Raw genomic sequence first — 15547 nt, forward strand, 5'->3', positions numbered from 1 at the left:
ACAGAAAAGATTTTTCCAAAAAAAGCGCAGTAATTTAGTTTAAATGATTAAAAAACACAATTAATTTAAAACAACAGTAGTACTAAATATGTCACTTTAAAAAATGCGCCAAGACTATTTCTTGGAAATTTTTAAGTTTTATTCTTCAATTGTAGACTGCATAAATACTGTATACGGTTACGTTACTTGAATCTTAAATACTAAACGATCAATGAGTGTCAGTCACACGTACGGACGCTCATGCCCTTTTTATATATATGTTTCGCAACTAATAAATATAAACTAATAAACAATTTAAACCGTTACACTTTTCCCCCTCTAGGTTTCCTTATTGTACTTCCTTCTTACAACCCTTTAAGTTTGTTATACATTTAGATTTATATGAAATGCCTTCGAAAGTTTGCTAAATCGTCACTAAAATCATCATTTCATGGATACTTCCATGAAGAACTTTGCAAACAATGAACATTATAGTTATGAGATAATGGAGAATTTGAATTTTATTTTCTGAACTTATTTATTTTAAAACATTATTAGAATGGGAGCATCTTAACAAATCATTTGTAAGCATCATTTATACCTTAGCTAAACTCAAGGATACAGGGACAGGGCAACGACCAAAAAATAATCTCCTCCCGAATTTATATATTTTGGTTCAAAACTAATTTTTCTACCATTGCCTTTTCCCTCCATGCTGAAACCGAAATGATTTTCTCAAACTGTAGCAAATTTATCTGTATAAATGCGATTTGTATTTAAATTTGTTGTTTAAGCGTAGCATATCTATAACTCTGTTCAGAATGCCTTCAAATTTATAATTATTTTTGTAAGAATATAGGAATAATTATAAAGAATTTGTGAAAAGACCCATCAAGAGTTGTCAGCATCCCAAAAATTAACCTTAAGAAATAATATTTATAATAACAAACAAATAAAAAAAATACTGAAATTTAAAAAAATAACGAAGAATTACAAGCTTTAATGAACAGTTTAAAAATCAAATTATCAAGCTAATCACCAGAAAAGAATCCAAACAAGAGAAATTTTTGCCAGTCTTAAACCAACCACGATCGAGTGAAGGTGAGATAGTGATTTTTATAATCAGTTTAAATATTACTATATGCATGAATTTTGGCAAATTACATATATGTTTTTAGAGAATTTGTTGTAAAACTCTAAATTAAATCATTTTTTCTCTAAAGTCAAGCTTGGTTAAATTAGGCACAAATCTACAGATTTTTTTCTCCCAGCCGTTAATATAAAGAAACAGGACCATTGAAATTAAGTGCAGTATGCTTAAAAATCCATGTATTGTGATTTATTGACAATTCTGTCTAATTAGTGAATTTAATTTAGTTTGGACTCGCTGTAAGAGACCTAAGAATATTGAAACAAGAGGTAAAAATCTTATTTATATCTATTTACACTTATAAAGTAGCTGCGCTCCTTAATTCACTCATAGAGTAGCTACCCCTTAATTCACTAATACAGTACCTACGTTCTTAATTCACTTATAGAGTAGCTACGGTATTAAACAAGCTGTAGAGTAGCTGTGCTATAAACCCCTTATAGAGTTACTACGCTCCTTAAACGTCTAACAATAGGCTGCGCCCCTAAGGAAGCCTTGAAATAACCATATATTAATTTTTTTCTAATCTAGATTTGTTTGTAGAAGGCCGTTCCTTATTTAAACTATTTATGGAGTGGCTGCGCCCCCAAAGAAGGCCTAAAATAACTGAATATTAATGTATTCTAATCTAGATTTATTTGTAGAAAGCCGTTCCTTATTTAAACTATTTACAGAGTGGCTGCGCCCCCAAAGAAGGCCTAAAATAACTGAATATTAATCTATTCTAATCTAGTTTTGTTTGTAGAAGGCCGGGCTTCATTTGAACTATTTATAGAGTGGCTGCGCCCCCCACAGAAGGCTTAAAATAACTGTATATTAATCTATTCTAACCTAGATTTCTTTGTAGAAGGCCGGGCATCATTTAAACTATTTATAGAGTGGCTGCGCCCCCAAAGAAGACTTAAAATAACTGTATTATTTATTTATATATCTAGAATTGTCTATGGAGAGCCGGACCTTGTTTTATTGAGTAGCTGCGCTCTAAGGAAGGACTTAAGAGGCCAAGCATTAATCTTCTTTTTTTATTAAGATATATCTATATGAGAGGCGGACTAAATATCTAAATATCTGTTGAGTAGCTGCGCTCTCAAATACAGGCCTATAAAGAAAAGTATCTAATGAAATTAATAGTTTTTTATGTATCTAGAAATTCGTTGATGATGCACTGTTGTATGGCTTAGGCGGACCTGTTCATCAGACTTCTGGGACAAGACAAGAAGCCTCATATTGGTCCACCCCAACAGAGCTGTCCCTGCAGTGTGCACTGTTTTACTCTACTTATTCTTAGGTAAGAAAAGGTAGCTATAGATACTGATAGAGTAAAGGGGAGCTTCCATGAATAGGGTTTCATCAGTTTAGGTATCTAAATAAACCCGAAGCTATACCTATACCTAAGACAGCCAGTACCTAATTACCCATACAGGGATGTAATGAATAGATAACCCTAACCCAAATAAGAGGTTCCTAGATGGGTTTGTGTTAAAAAAAATCGTCCTAACTTACCTATACATTAAACTCTATAATTCGTTGATAACAACTACAGCTTATGTTACATTAGAGTAATCATCTAAAAGAGTAAACCTTACCCTAAAGGGTCAAGCCAATGAAAGGTATTTAAAGGATTAAACCAGCTTATTTAGTTGTACCAATAAGCCTTCCAGATTTGTCCGGCTATTGGTTTCTCTGACTTATAATAGTTTATTGTTTCAGTATTCAACACAGTTGATGCAACCGTAGAGAGACACTGCTTACATGTAAATTAATTCATAACCAGAGTCCTACAAACAATTATTACCTACAATTTTAACCACCGTTTTATCTACATGTCTAATTTATATGTTACCTATATAATTATGTGCTATTATAAATAAATTGTCGTTTTTAATTCATTGTTAATTACTGGTGGAGAATCTAATATCCATACGTAGCTATGTAGCAGAATTATCAAAACATAAAATGATAAAACTCTGTTATCACTTGGTAATCTTATTATTTCAAAATATAGTTTTCATTAAAAAGTATTTACTAGACTAGTTGTCCATGTAATTTCAATTTTGCTTTTATGAAATTAACACAGACAAGGCATTGCTACGCTGGCTGATAATGAACAAAATTGTCCTAGTTTCTATGAATATTGTTGTCTAAATAATTGTCAGAACGATGTGCAATCCTTACTGCAAAGCTTTTATATATTTTTAAAAGTTTATAGATATAGAATTTTATTACACCGATAACTGTAATTTAAACTTCAAACACCACTTTTTTATTTGCCCTATTGCACTCTTTGCACAAACGTATCACTTTGCTATTATTACATTTTCTGCAGACATGGAAGACCACCATTAGAACCCGCATAGTTATATGCAGCCACTGTTACACCTAGTAAGTTAGACTATCAGAGATCATTTATATAATAAGATTGGAAACTATAAATCAACCTAATATAAAAAATAATCTAAGTTTCTTATAACCTATTACTTTGATTTCATGCTTTTCTGAATTTTTATCTATAATTATTTCTTCATAATACTACAATAATGCTTTGGTTTTTTATTACATATAATACATGGAATCATACAGAAAAGTTTAGGAGTATACACTAAACCTCGTGTTATAAATATCTTTTGTATCATTGGTAAAAAAATAATTAAGGTTTTTAATCTTTGGCTTATACGAAAACTATTTCCTATCAATAAGATTATAAATCTATGTTGCATCGGGGTGGTTGCCTTTCTGATACCATTATGGTTTACAAAACCTCAATGGAGATGCATACTTCATTATGTGTGTGTTAGGGGTCCCATCGATTTTGACATTTTTAAGTTTAATAAAATCTGAAGTTAATTGAAATTACATAAATAGATTTATAGAAAAAGATGTTAAAATACGTAATATTTCTTCTTGGTCTTGGTTCCTCTCAAGATTGATGTAACTTAAAAGGGGGGAAGTAGAAAGTAACCCTTCATCCCCTTTCTAAAATTTTCATGTTCTTCAGTTTTTCAAGTGGTTGGTTTCTATGTTCCAACGTGGCAAAATCTAATGGTCCCCTCCTGTGCGTTTCTGTGTGATCTTTTTTGATTATTTGAAAATAAACAATAGCTTAGAATAAATTTCTCATCATTTGTTTAAACAAATCTGTGTTTAGCCCTTTTTTTGTTTAACTATCCTATATTATAAAGTAATAAGCTTTTTTTGTCTATAGAGAAGAATCTCGCTAACCGCTGAACCGATATGGTTCTTCTTTACAGTGAAGTCCATTATGGGCTCTGAGATGGTTTTAGACTATTTATTTTTTTAAAATAAGCCTGGCTATGGTTTTAGGCTTTTTTTCTGCCCTTCGAATACAGAGCCCCTAGATGCTAGGAGGGCAGCCGCTAGTAGTATATATGACTTTAGTTATTATTTATTCTTAGAATAGCGTCAAATTAAAGATATAGGTTTCTTGTATTTAGATTTAATATTTAGCTAAATATTGTTGAACCAATCAGACATATTAGCAACATTTTCTATTTAGATACTTAAAATAATAGAAGATGTATTCTACATAAACCTTTTTTATTGTTATATTAATACAATTATACCTTTAAAATTATAAATTTAAAACCCATAAAAAATCTTTACTGCGCATTAAACTTAAAGAAGCTTTAGATGTATCTTGTAAAAACTTTGGAAGCTAAATAGTACTTAATGATAACTTATCCAAATGCTTATGGATGTTGTTATCCTTGTTATATAAGATATCTAAAGAAGAATAAGTCACAGTTGAAAGAAGCGTAAAGTATTGATCCTAAGATTATATAAATACTATTACAACTTAGATGAAAGGATATAGAAATTAACCAAAAAAGTAAAAGTCTGATTATTCAACCATCTCTTCAAGTTATATAAAAGTATCAGAGACGTCCAAGCTTTTATTTTGAAGTGGGTAAAATGAGAGGTTTCAAGGGGTTTAGGATGTTATCTAATGTGTTCTTTAAAATTCTTACGGGGGTAAAATAAGGGGTTTTTAAGCTTAAGGGGGATAAAAACTCTATAATACTCTAATCTTAATACTAACAAAAATATAATATCAATAAATGTAATATATCCTTCATATACTTATCCCTAAATCGCAGATTTTTCTCAATTTGAAATAAGATATTCAGATTTATTATAATGCGTCACCTGACTTCTCTAAGAATCCAGGAATTAAAACCTTATATAAACAGTTTAAAAGTATGATTGGATAACCGATTTTAAGGGCTTAGGTTATAGAGATTTTATTCTACAAGTTTCTTGAACTTTATTGCCAGATAAATTGCTACATGTCAAGGGTAGATATATTAATAAGAAGCGCAATAGAAGTAATCCTTTCCTATGAAAATAAGGCAGCTTTTTTTGTTGTACTGGTTTGACAATAAATTATTTTACTTGCAATTTTAGTAAGGTAAACTATAAATACTTGATTTGACGAATTGTCTAGTTAAAGAGTATCTTCAAATCTTAAATGTCACATAAAGTAAGTAGCCTATTATGTAATTATTTTTTTATATTTTTATACATTATATTTTGCAATGCAGTTTTTACTTCCTGCTTTTTCTTAAACTACATACATACTTTTAAACCTTCATAGAAGATTTGTTCTTCTGCAATATTCTATTAATGAAACCTGTATTTAAAACCTTGCATAGACCGGTATAAAAAGCTTTGAGTGATGCTGTAGGCTCGTGTGACTAAACATGCTCACTTTATCTTAATACAACACATACAGACACTTACAGGGTGTAAAGTAGGTTTGCTTTAGTTAAAGTTAATTGCGATTTTTTTTATGAATATTGCTTTTGACTTTATTGCTTTGAAAATTAAATTTAAACTTGCTATTTTTACCCTTAAGAAAGGCAAACATGGGATGTCTCACTAAGGCTTTTTAGGCCAAAATGAATAAGTCCAGCATGAAAATAAATGCCCAGCTTATAATAGATATCTTAGTAAGGGGGATAGAAACTACATTTATAGAAGTAGTTTCTAAGGTTTCATAACAGAAGCAAAAACTCTTTTCCCTGTTTTCCCTTTGTCTTTTTAAATAAACAAGGATGACAACATCCATTAAAGCGAAGCACTGAAACGGTATGACAAACGGAGAACTAACACTTGTAGTGTCAGAACTGAATAATCAGAATATAAATGTATAAATGTTGAAGCAAAATTGTAAGTAAAATTGTTGAAAAACTGCTTGATACAGAATAATGTTTACGGACATACTTACATTTTTAAGACTTGATTGTAGAGTTGCTTCGCTTATGATATTGTACTTTGTTGTCCCAGGAATCAGTATACCAAAAATCAGATCAATTGGATTATTAGATCACATAACAATTTTTTGTTAAAAAAGAAAAAAAATCAACATGTTTAAAATGGACGTACGGACATTCTGGTAATGATTATAGAGTTGCTACGCTTTCTAAATCGTACCTAACTACTACAGGAATCACCATGCAAAGTTTGAAATCAATAGAACAATTCTAACATGCCTAAATTAGCGAAAAAAGCTATCTGTTACGGACGGACGGACGGACGGACGGACGTACAGACGGACCGACCCTAATTATAGAAAAGCTTCACTTTTAAAAAGTTATAAAAATCATAACAGACAAAATATTTTTTGAGTACCCTGTATAATACATACATACAATGCATATAGTTAAGTATTGGGTGTTAAAAATTCAATCATATTTGAAGTTTGAATATTTCTTGAAAAATATTAAATAAATCAAAACTAGGGTGATTTCGTAGTGAAATATTACTGTTTATCAATATTTTGTAAATATTATTTTCCCGTAAATATATTAAAATTTCTTAATATCCCATGTACCCCGGAAGTCCAAACTTCACACCTTTCTGCATATATCCTAACACATAGAAGGGGAATATCTAAATTGAAAATCTGAATATACTAATATATATTAACAGAGGGTAATATCTTGTTACCTTCTCAGATGGTCAACAAATATTAAAAAATATGTTTTAATATTTCAATACCCGCTAAATTAGAATAAGGTTTGGTGAATATATTTTTGATGTATATTCACTAAATCTCGTAAGTACTGAAATAAATATAATCTATTTTTCCTTATTCCGTTCAATTTTGCTTCGACTCTTATACATTTATATTCTGATTATTCAGTTCTGACACTATACAAGTGTTAATGTCTTTTTGTCCTACCGTTTCAGTGCTTTTATGGATGTTGTCATCCTTGTTAATTATGTTTTCGTTGGCTTTAGATCTTAGGGACTTTTATTGAATTTTGATTGGTTTGTTCATTTTGTTCAGTGTCTAAACTTTTCAACCTCTAATTTTATCTTCAGATGGGGCAAGACTGTGTCTCATCATTTATCGGCCATTGTATGTTGTCATGTAAGTGTAACTTTTTTCTTTAATTAAGTGTATTTTTTTTGAATGTTTCTTCCAATGATTTTAAAAGTTAGTCATGACTTGACTTGTTGTTTGCCTTTTATTCAATATGAAAAGCCACAGAGACTATGGCTGCCGAACCCTGAATGAAAGAAAAGCTTTTCTAGTATGGCTTTGAAATCAATTAATATCCGCTGCATTTTCCATAATTTTCCACGGATATTAAAATAAAAAAGTTTGCATCCTTTAATACACCAATTTATCAGCCATTGTCTTATCAAAATTAAACTAGGAAACTCAAACGGCTATACTTTATTTATTCCACTCCTTGGGGGGGGGGGGGGGGGCTATAAACATAGATATCATACGTGTCCTGTGACTTTACAAAGCCGGTCCAGGATATCATATTCTTAATGAATTCCGGCGAGGGGGGGGGGGTTGTTTTACAATGATGCATAAATGATGAATTGAAAATATCCTAAATGCCTACACCAATTTATCAGCCATTGTCTTATCAAAATTAAAATAGGAAATTTATTTTCATAATTCTCCTCCTATTCTATCTATTCTTAATGAATTCCCGCGGCTTGGGGGGGGGGGAGGGTTTACAATGATGCACCAATAATGAAAATTAGCTCTTTATATAATATACCAAATACTCAAGTTTTTAAAATTTTGTCTTATTTTTCTACATAAATAAAAGTAAATCATTGTGTTTTTTGTTATATTTAAACATTGCTATTCAATATGTTTCTTTTTATTTAAACATTTTTGTACGAACACCGTGGCTGACCCAAAGATCAAATAACAATAAATCATATTATATTTAAATACTTGCACGCACACAAGGGAGTCTTTACTCTTTCTTTAGTAATATAAATGAATAAAGACATCCTACTTTTCTTTTCTTGTGACGTCAATGACTGATTCCTATTACAATCTATATTTTGTATATTCAGTTCAGACACTCTACAAGAGTTAATATTCGTCTGTCCTACCGTTTCAGATCTTTATTTTTATGGATGTTGTCATCCTTGTTAGGTCTTGATATTAATTCAAACTTTCATTTTTAGACTTTATCATTCGCTTATAACATTGTGTTTTGTTGTCCTAAGAATCATTATTTCAAAAACATTATTTCAAATGACTTTCTGGTTTGCTTCCATTGGGCTGTTTATTCTACTAGTTTTATAATAAGGTTTTCTTATTCATTGCTTCAACAACTTTTGCAGAATTGTTGAATTTGATTGGTTGGTTCATTAGGTTGAGTGTCCAAACGTTTCAACCACTTATGGTTAACTACAGACTGTAATTTATGTATCAAAAAAAGGTCATTATGTATTAATTAGTAGTGATCTAAAGGGATAAGACAATGGCCAATAAATTAATGTACATCCTCAATGATGATACACAAAATTATCCCTATTGTAGATTACAATTAGTGGTTAAAACGTTTAGACACTTAACTTAAAGAACTAACCAATCAGAATTAACTTAAAATCCCTAAAGTTGTTGGTTTTTTTTTTTTGGGGGGGGGGAGGTCGCCACTCTACCCCCCTTTGAATTAAATTGGTTAAATTAAAGGTTAAAAAAATTCATATTTCAAATTCCAAGATTCAAATAGATTGAATTAAGAAGGTTTCGTGATTCGCAAAATTCACATTTCATTGATCGATTGATTTGCCAAGGTAAACCCATACCAAGGTAATACCATTTAGAGCGCTCACACTAGTGAGATTTATGTGCTAGTTATATGAATAAAATAAGCTTAAATTGTCTTATATAGCTCTTCGAGCTGGAAAATTACTTGAAAAATGCATATTAGTAAAGCATTAATTGTTTTTTGATAAATAATTCCCAAAAATATTATACTTTTGCCCGTTTTTTTACTTGTTTTTTCACATAACGCAAGCGCGTCGTTAGAACCCCTATATAACAACAAAATTTATGGAAAGAGAGGAATTCGTCGGACGAGGGAGAGCCCGTACCGAGTGAAAGACGACGGAGAAACGAGTGCGGGGAAAGCTATAACCATCGCAACCGCGAGTTGACGCGCCATCGCGGTCACGCTTATCACTATATAAGAAAGAATTTTTATTATGGATAAATAAATAAGAAATTAGCTGTACTAAATAAGTTTATTTCATAATATTCATACACAATTGAAAATAGAAATGCATTGCCATTATGATTCTTTAATTATACGTTTATTTTCAATTTTATTTCTTCATAATTTATTGATAATATTATTAAAGTTAAACAATATAGATGTATTAAAAATAAAATATGTACAAGAAGAATGATTGATCTCAAAGCAAACGGCTCATGGCTTAGCAGCTTACAAAAAATCTTTGACGTTTGATTTGGGAACAAGGTTATTGTATCCGAGGAACATCAGTTCCTTAACCATTTGGGCCTTGAGGTTATACCTCCTTTTGCTGAAAAGCAATTTGAGATGGGAAAATATTCTTAAAAACGCTTTGCCGTAAAAATTTTTAGTTTTTTGCAATATATTATTTACTTTCTGACAAATGTATACGCTACTTATGGATTCCTATAACAATTAGGTACGACTTAGGAAAGCGCAGCATCTCTATAATCGTTACCAGAAAGTCCGTACGTCCATGTTGCTTTTTTAAAAGTTATACTTTAGTATAAGGATATATTAATATAACGTATATTTTTAAAAACGCTTTGCCGTAAAAATTAACAAACACACATCCTGTTACTTTAGTATAAAGAAATATTAATATTACGTACGGACCTACCTAGTTTTAAAAACGCTTTGCCGTAAAAATAAATTAAAAATAATTATATTCTAGCACACTATATTAATTTTAAAACAATTAAAGACTTAGACTAGTTACAAATACATGATCAAAATACAACATAAAAATTGAAAATAAATACATTAAACATATCAAAATACATACTATTACTATTAAAATCAATCAAATTAAGGATAATTAACATTAAAGGTAACATTGACATCAGACAACACGACAATTGAATTCGAGCCGACATTAAAATTTACGATCGGCCTTTCGTTCGCTTGTCTACGTTGTTGTTGTGGCTGTGGTGGCGGTGGAGGCGGGTTTTGAGGCGGGTCTTGGGGCGGTGGAGGTGGTGGAGGAGGCGTGCCTGGACGTGGTGGAGGCGGGTTTGGTGGCGGGACTTGGGGAGGTTGAGGTGGCGGAGGTAAAACTGGACGAGGCGGCAGGGGCGGAACGCCATTAATGTTGTTGTTGGAACCAACAATCAACACTAATTGTCCATTATGGTTCTGCTGCAGTAGGTCAGCCAGGTTTCGTTGGTGGTTTCGTTGCACACCTTAATTTTAATAAATTAAATTAATAATTAATATATACGAAAACGAAACGAACGGACTTTATTTAAACTTTACTACAGTAATATTAATTAAAGTAACTATATGTATATACTTAACAAAAGGTAAATTAAAATAGTTATAAACCTTCCAGGGACAAATAAAAAATCTACCCTGTTAAGGAGAACCCAATCAGTTTATCGGTTAGCGAGATCAGACACACACACACACACACAGACAGACATCCTGTTACTTTTAGTATAACTAAAGAATATATTTTATACCTCGTTGTTGTTCAAAAGCTCCAGCAGCAGGGCGGCGGTTGGCGGCGAGTCTCGGCGATCTTCTTGTTGGAGTATCAGACGTACTAGATTTATTATTTTTTTTTCTGGCCATATTAACAACTTGTTTACACAATGAGTTATAAATACCAATTAAATTAGAAAGTTGAAGTAACAATTAATAAATAATATTATTACGCATTATTAAAAACTAAAACTTAAAAGTATGTTACTAAGAGAAACGAAAGGGAAAACAAAAGAAAGGACTGAGAAAATTTAATTTAATCATTATTCATTTTGTCTTTTGATTTAAATTATTAATTATTATTAATTAAATTACCTTAAGTAACTTCTTAATCTTCAAGTTTGCTGGCGGCTGGGCAATCTCCCTACAATTTAAATTACAAATTTGTATTAAATGTAAAAATGGGTTATTAAAATGTAATTTTTACAGGATATAGAAAAGCTTCGCTTTTAATAAGAGACATTGAAATTTTAATTTGAAATATAGAAAAGCTTTGCTTTTAATAAGAGTGGGTTATTAAAATGAAAAAAATTTATATATCACACCCTTTAAAATAAGTGACCTTGAAGTTGAAACTTGAAAGGTTAATGACCTATATTATACCAATATCTATCCTTTTGCAAAAGCTTTTCTTTAATAACGTATCGTCCGTCTGTCACTAATTTTACTTTCATTTACTTACTTTAACTTACACTGCATTTTAAAAGCAAAGCTTTTCTATAATTTTCTATAATTAGGATCGGTTAATTACTGTAACTTACACTGCATTTTAAAAGCAAAGCTTTTCTATAATTTTCTATAATTAGGGTCGGTTAATTAGAGTCTTCCAAAAAAATTAACTTACAATTTTGCCCTGAATCTTTAAGTGTTAATATCCGCTTTTATGGAAGAAGAAGTTATAAAAAATCCTTGTTAGTTCCAAAATGAGGGTGGGGGAAGGGGAAGATAACATGACACCTAGGCTTTATAAGTTAACCCCCCCCCCAAAAAAAAAAAATAAAATCCCCTATATGACGATTGATATATATGATTTTGAGTTTTGACCCATCCCCCCCCCTTCCCTATTTAAGAAGGGTTGACCAAAATGAGGGTGGGGGAAGGGGAAGATAACATGACACCTAGGCTTTATAAGTTAACCCCCCCCCCCCCAAAAAAAAAAATAAATCCCCTATATGACGATTGATATATATGATTTTGAGTTTTGACCTCTCCCCCTCCCCCCCCCCCCAAGAAATAACAAAAACATATGGTAATAGATAAAAGTTCCCCTTCTAACTAAGCGAAGCTTTTCTATAATTTGTATAAAAGGGTAAACCGTAAATGGATTAATTAAAATAAAAGATATATGTTGGCGTCGGCTATGAAGGCTTTTGGCCCGTGTTTTACAGACGGACAGAATACTTACTTATAATTTTGATTTACTAAATATACTTATACGTTTATGTTAATGTTTTGCATTAATGGATATTGTCATCCTTGTTAAAAATTTTCCACTCCACACATCCCAAATAACAAGCCGGAAGGTGATAATAGAAAGTTATAGTTATTAAGGAAGATTAATAATTTTAGCAAAAAAATAACACAAGTTCCCAAAGTTTTATAATAGCGTTTTCTTATTCGTTGGCTTAACAACTTTAGTTAGATTAGTTGTTTCATTAAATTGAGTGTCCAAACGTTTCAACCGCTAAATCTAATCTACAGAAGGGGTAATTTTGTGTATCATCATTGGGGATAGACATCAATTTATCGCTCATTGTCTTATACCTTTAGCTCCTTGAACTATATCTGTTATCACCCTAGTAAAGCTATTAATCAAGATAATAAAACAAAATAATAATAGCAAATTTAGGATTATGTAATTGTAAATTCAATTGTTTAAGTTTTAACGTTTTTCTATTAGCTTAATGCTTCAAAAGACAACCATACATTGTGTTCCAAATGGTCTATTTATTATTCATAATTTTAGAGCTTCGCTACTTCGCCACGGATAAAAATCAAAATGTTTAAAATGGACTCACGGACATTCTGGTAATGGTTATAGAGTTGCTAAGCTTTCTGAATTGTACCTAACTACTACAGAAATCATAATGGAAAGTTTAAAATCGATAGGACAATTCTTCTTCATTAATATTCAGCTTATATCAACAAGGATGACAATTATTTCCTAATTTCCATATGTCTTGTCACCTTGTGTTGTTATTCTTGGGGGGGGGGGGGGTCATAAATCAAGTTCATATATCGGTGACCGGTCAACCTTTCTTAAATATAGAATTTCATATCGGTCAACCCTTCTTAAATAGGGGAGGGGGGGAGTATATTGTCCAAGCTAAAAGAATTTCCATTGTGTTCACTTCACTATTTTTCATTTAAAACTTCTTAAATCTTAATGAATATTACGTAAATTTACGAGATCTTACTGGACAGACATACTTACAAAGCTATGTTCATATATATTTAAGATTTTAGATTTGTTTCCCTTCGCCTTCAGTATTTTATTTTTTTTGGAGCGAAGCTATTTCATAATTAAGTTTTTTTTATAGACATTTTTCCGTGCATTTTAAATTTGTTTCAATTTTCCCATAATTACTAAAATAAAAGAATAATGTCAGTTGTCTATAATATGATAGGAATAGGATAAATATTTATTCCAATATGGCTTCTAAATTACATATACGGCACAATGCGATAAATATCTATTTCAAACCGTTGGGTCAGTAATTATATAAAAATAAAAACTTGACTTAAAAGTACTCGTTAATAAATAGGATAAATATTTATTCCAATATGGCTTCTAAATTACATATACGGCACAATGCGATAAATATCTATTTCAAACCGTTGGGTCAGTAATTATATAAAAATAAAAACTTGACTTAAAAGTACTCGTTAATAAATAGGATAAATATCTATTCCAATATGGCTTCTAAATTACATTTCATTTCGCTTTTATGGATGTTGTGATCCTTGTTGATATGGGTATGAATCATAGATTATTTGTGTGTGTGTCCATTCCATTTTAGAGGCGCTACTACAACGGAAATATTATTACTTGGATGCTGCATCATATTTTCATGTATTCTGATAAAGTGAAACTCATAGCTGGCTAAAATAACCATACCCCCCACCCCCCAATCTACCCACTCCCCTTCTACTAGATGAACTAATGAACAATAAACGAGTTCTGTGTTAGCAAGCTAAATTAACTACAAATTTTCTTTCTCAGTATATCCATGTATATATTTCATATTATTTCATTGTTTGTCCATTTTTAAAAACCCGGAAGGCAAGTAGGGATTGAATGGACTGTAAAGTGTAAATTATACTGGTACCCAACGTTTTATAATCACGTTTTCTCATTCGTTTGCTTGGACTTATAAATGTATTATTTTTGACAAAATCATACGTCATTTTTTTTGTAAAATTGTTAAATACAGAATACTGTTTAAAGGACATACCTAACCGTAATTGACGGACATACCGACTCTAATCATAGAAAAGCTCTGCTTTATTAAAAGTAAGGTTTCAAGTTCGACCCCTTGCTCAAATCAAAACCTCAACCTCAACCACGGATAAAAAACAAATATATAATATCGTAACCAACCTGGTAATGGTATGGTAATAATTGGGATGGGGGGGGGGGGGAGAAACAAGATTAAATTTGGATTTAATACGATGAAATTATAGTAAATAAATTAGCCGTTAGAGGGTAAATATTTCAAATTGTTCTTAAATTTATACTTTCATCATTCATTGGTAAAAAAAGTTAAAAATTATATTTCAAGTTTTAGAAACCTATTTTTAAGAAAAGTTACATTTGAGACGAATTGATTTCACAAAGTATTCGGTAATGTAGAAAACAAACAAAATTGCTTCAAAGTTACATATTGAAAGTTGGAATATATGAATCTTCAGTGATACTATATTCTCTTTATAACACTTTATGAAGGCTTTTTGGCCAATTATATTATAGATAATAAAACAAAATAATATCAATCATATTTATTTTATATAAAAAAGAAGTATTAAAACAATTTTTATCAGAAGCAGTTTTGGGAAATTCGCATATTTTGCAAATGGAGTATTAGTAGAAAATTAGGATCATGGAAAGAAAAACGAAGTTGCGGGCTTCATCGTACGTTCACAGTAGCTTATGAAGATTAGGTTAGGTTAGGTAAAGTAAATTTTAATGATTACCCGACAGGGTTAGAAAATATGCACCGCTTTTTGCTTCTTATAATTTCGGTATTTTTTAATTAACGTTAAGCTACAAAAAAAGCCAAGAAAGTTCTAGAAAATATGCCAAGGTTCCGTGATTCCTAATCATGCAAATCACATGATATTTAGCTAAAAAATATTTTATATTCTGTCCAGAAGGGTAGTGAGATATTACAGAATT

At 30.9% G+C, this 15547-nt stretch overlaps 1 protein-coding gene and 2 long non-coding RNA genes across 3 annotated transcripts in view; 2 read left to right on the forward strand and 1 right to left on the reverse strand.

The window, feature by feature from the left end:
* The window catches only part of LOC145325154 (uncharacterized), an 85902-nt gene that overhangs the window by 40966 nt on the left and 29389 nt on the right, over window positions 1-15547 (forward strand). The gene's annotated exons all lie outside the window — the stretch shown is intronic.
* On the forward strand, window positions 856-3014 carry LOC145325153 (uncharacterized). Its single transcript, XR_013881406.1, has 4 exons — window positions 856-1080; window positions 1357-1398; window positions 2277-2417; window positions 2840-3014. It is a non-coding gene; the product is annotated as an uncharacterized LOC145325153 (long non-coding RNA).
* LOC145324229 (uncharacterized) lies at window positions 10603-11574 on the reverse strand. Its single transcript, XR_013881214.1, has 3 exons — window positions 11467-11574; window positions 11130-11212; window positions 10603-10850 (listed from the first exon to the last, which is right to left on the reverse strand). It is a non-coding gene; the product is annotated as an uncharacterized LOC145324229 (long non-coding RNA).

This window comes from Acartia tonsa, chromosome 7 (assembly GCF_053477335.1).
Source record: "Acartia tonsa isolate MP-2025a chromosome 7, ASM5347733v1, whole genome shotgun sequence".
Classification (NCBI taxonomy): Eukaryota; Metazoa; Arthropoda; class Copepoda; order Calanoida; family Acartiidae; genus Acartia; species Acartia tonsa.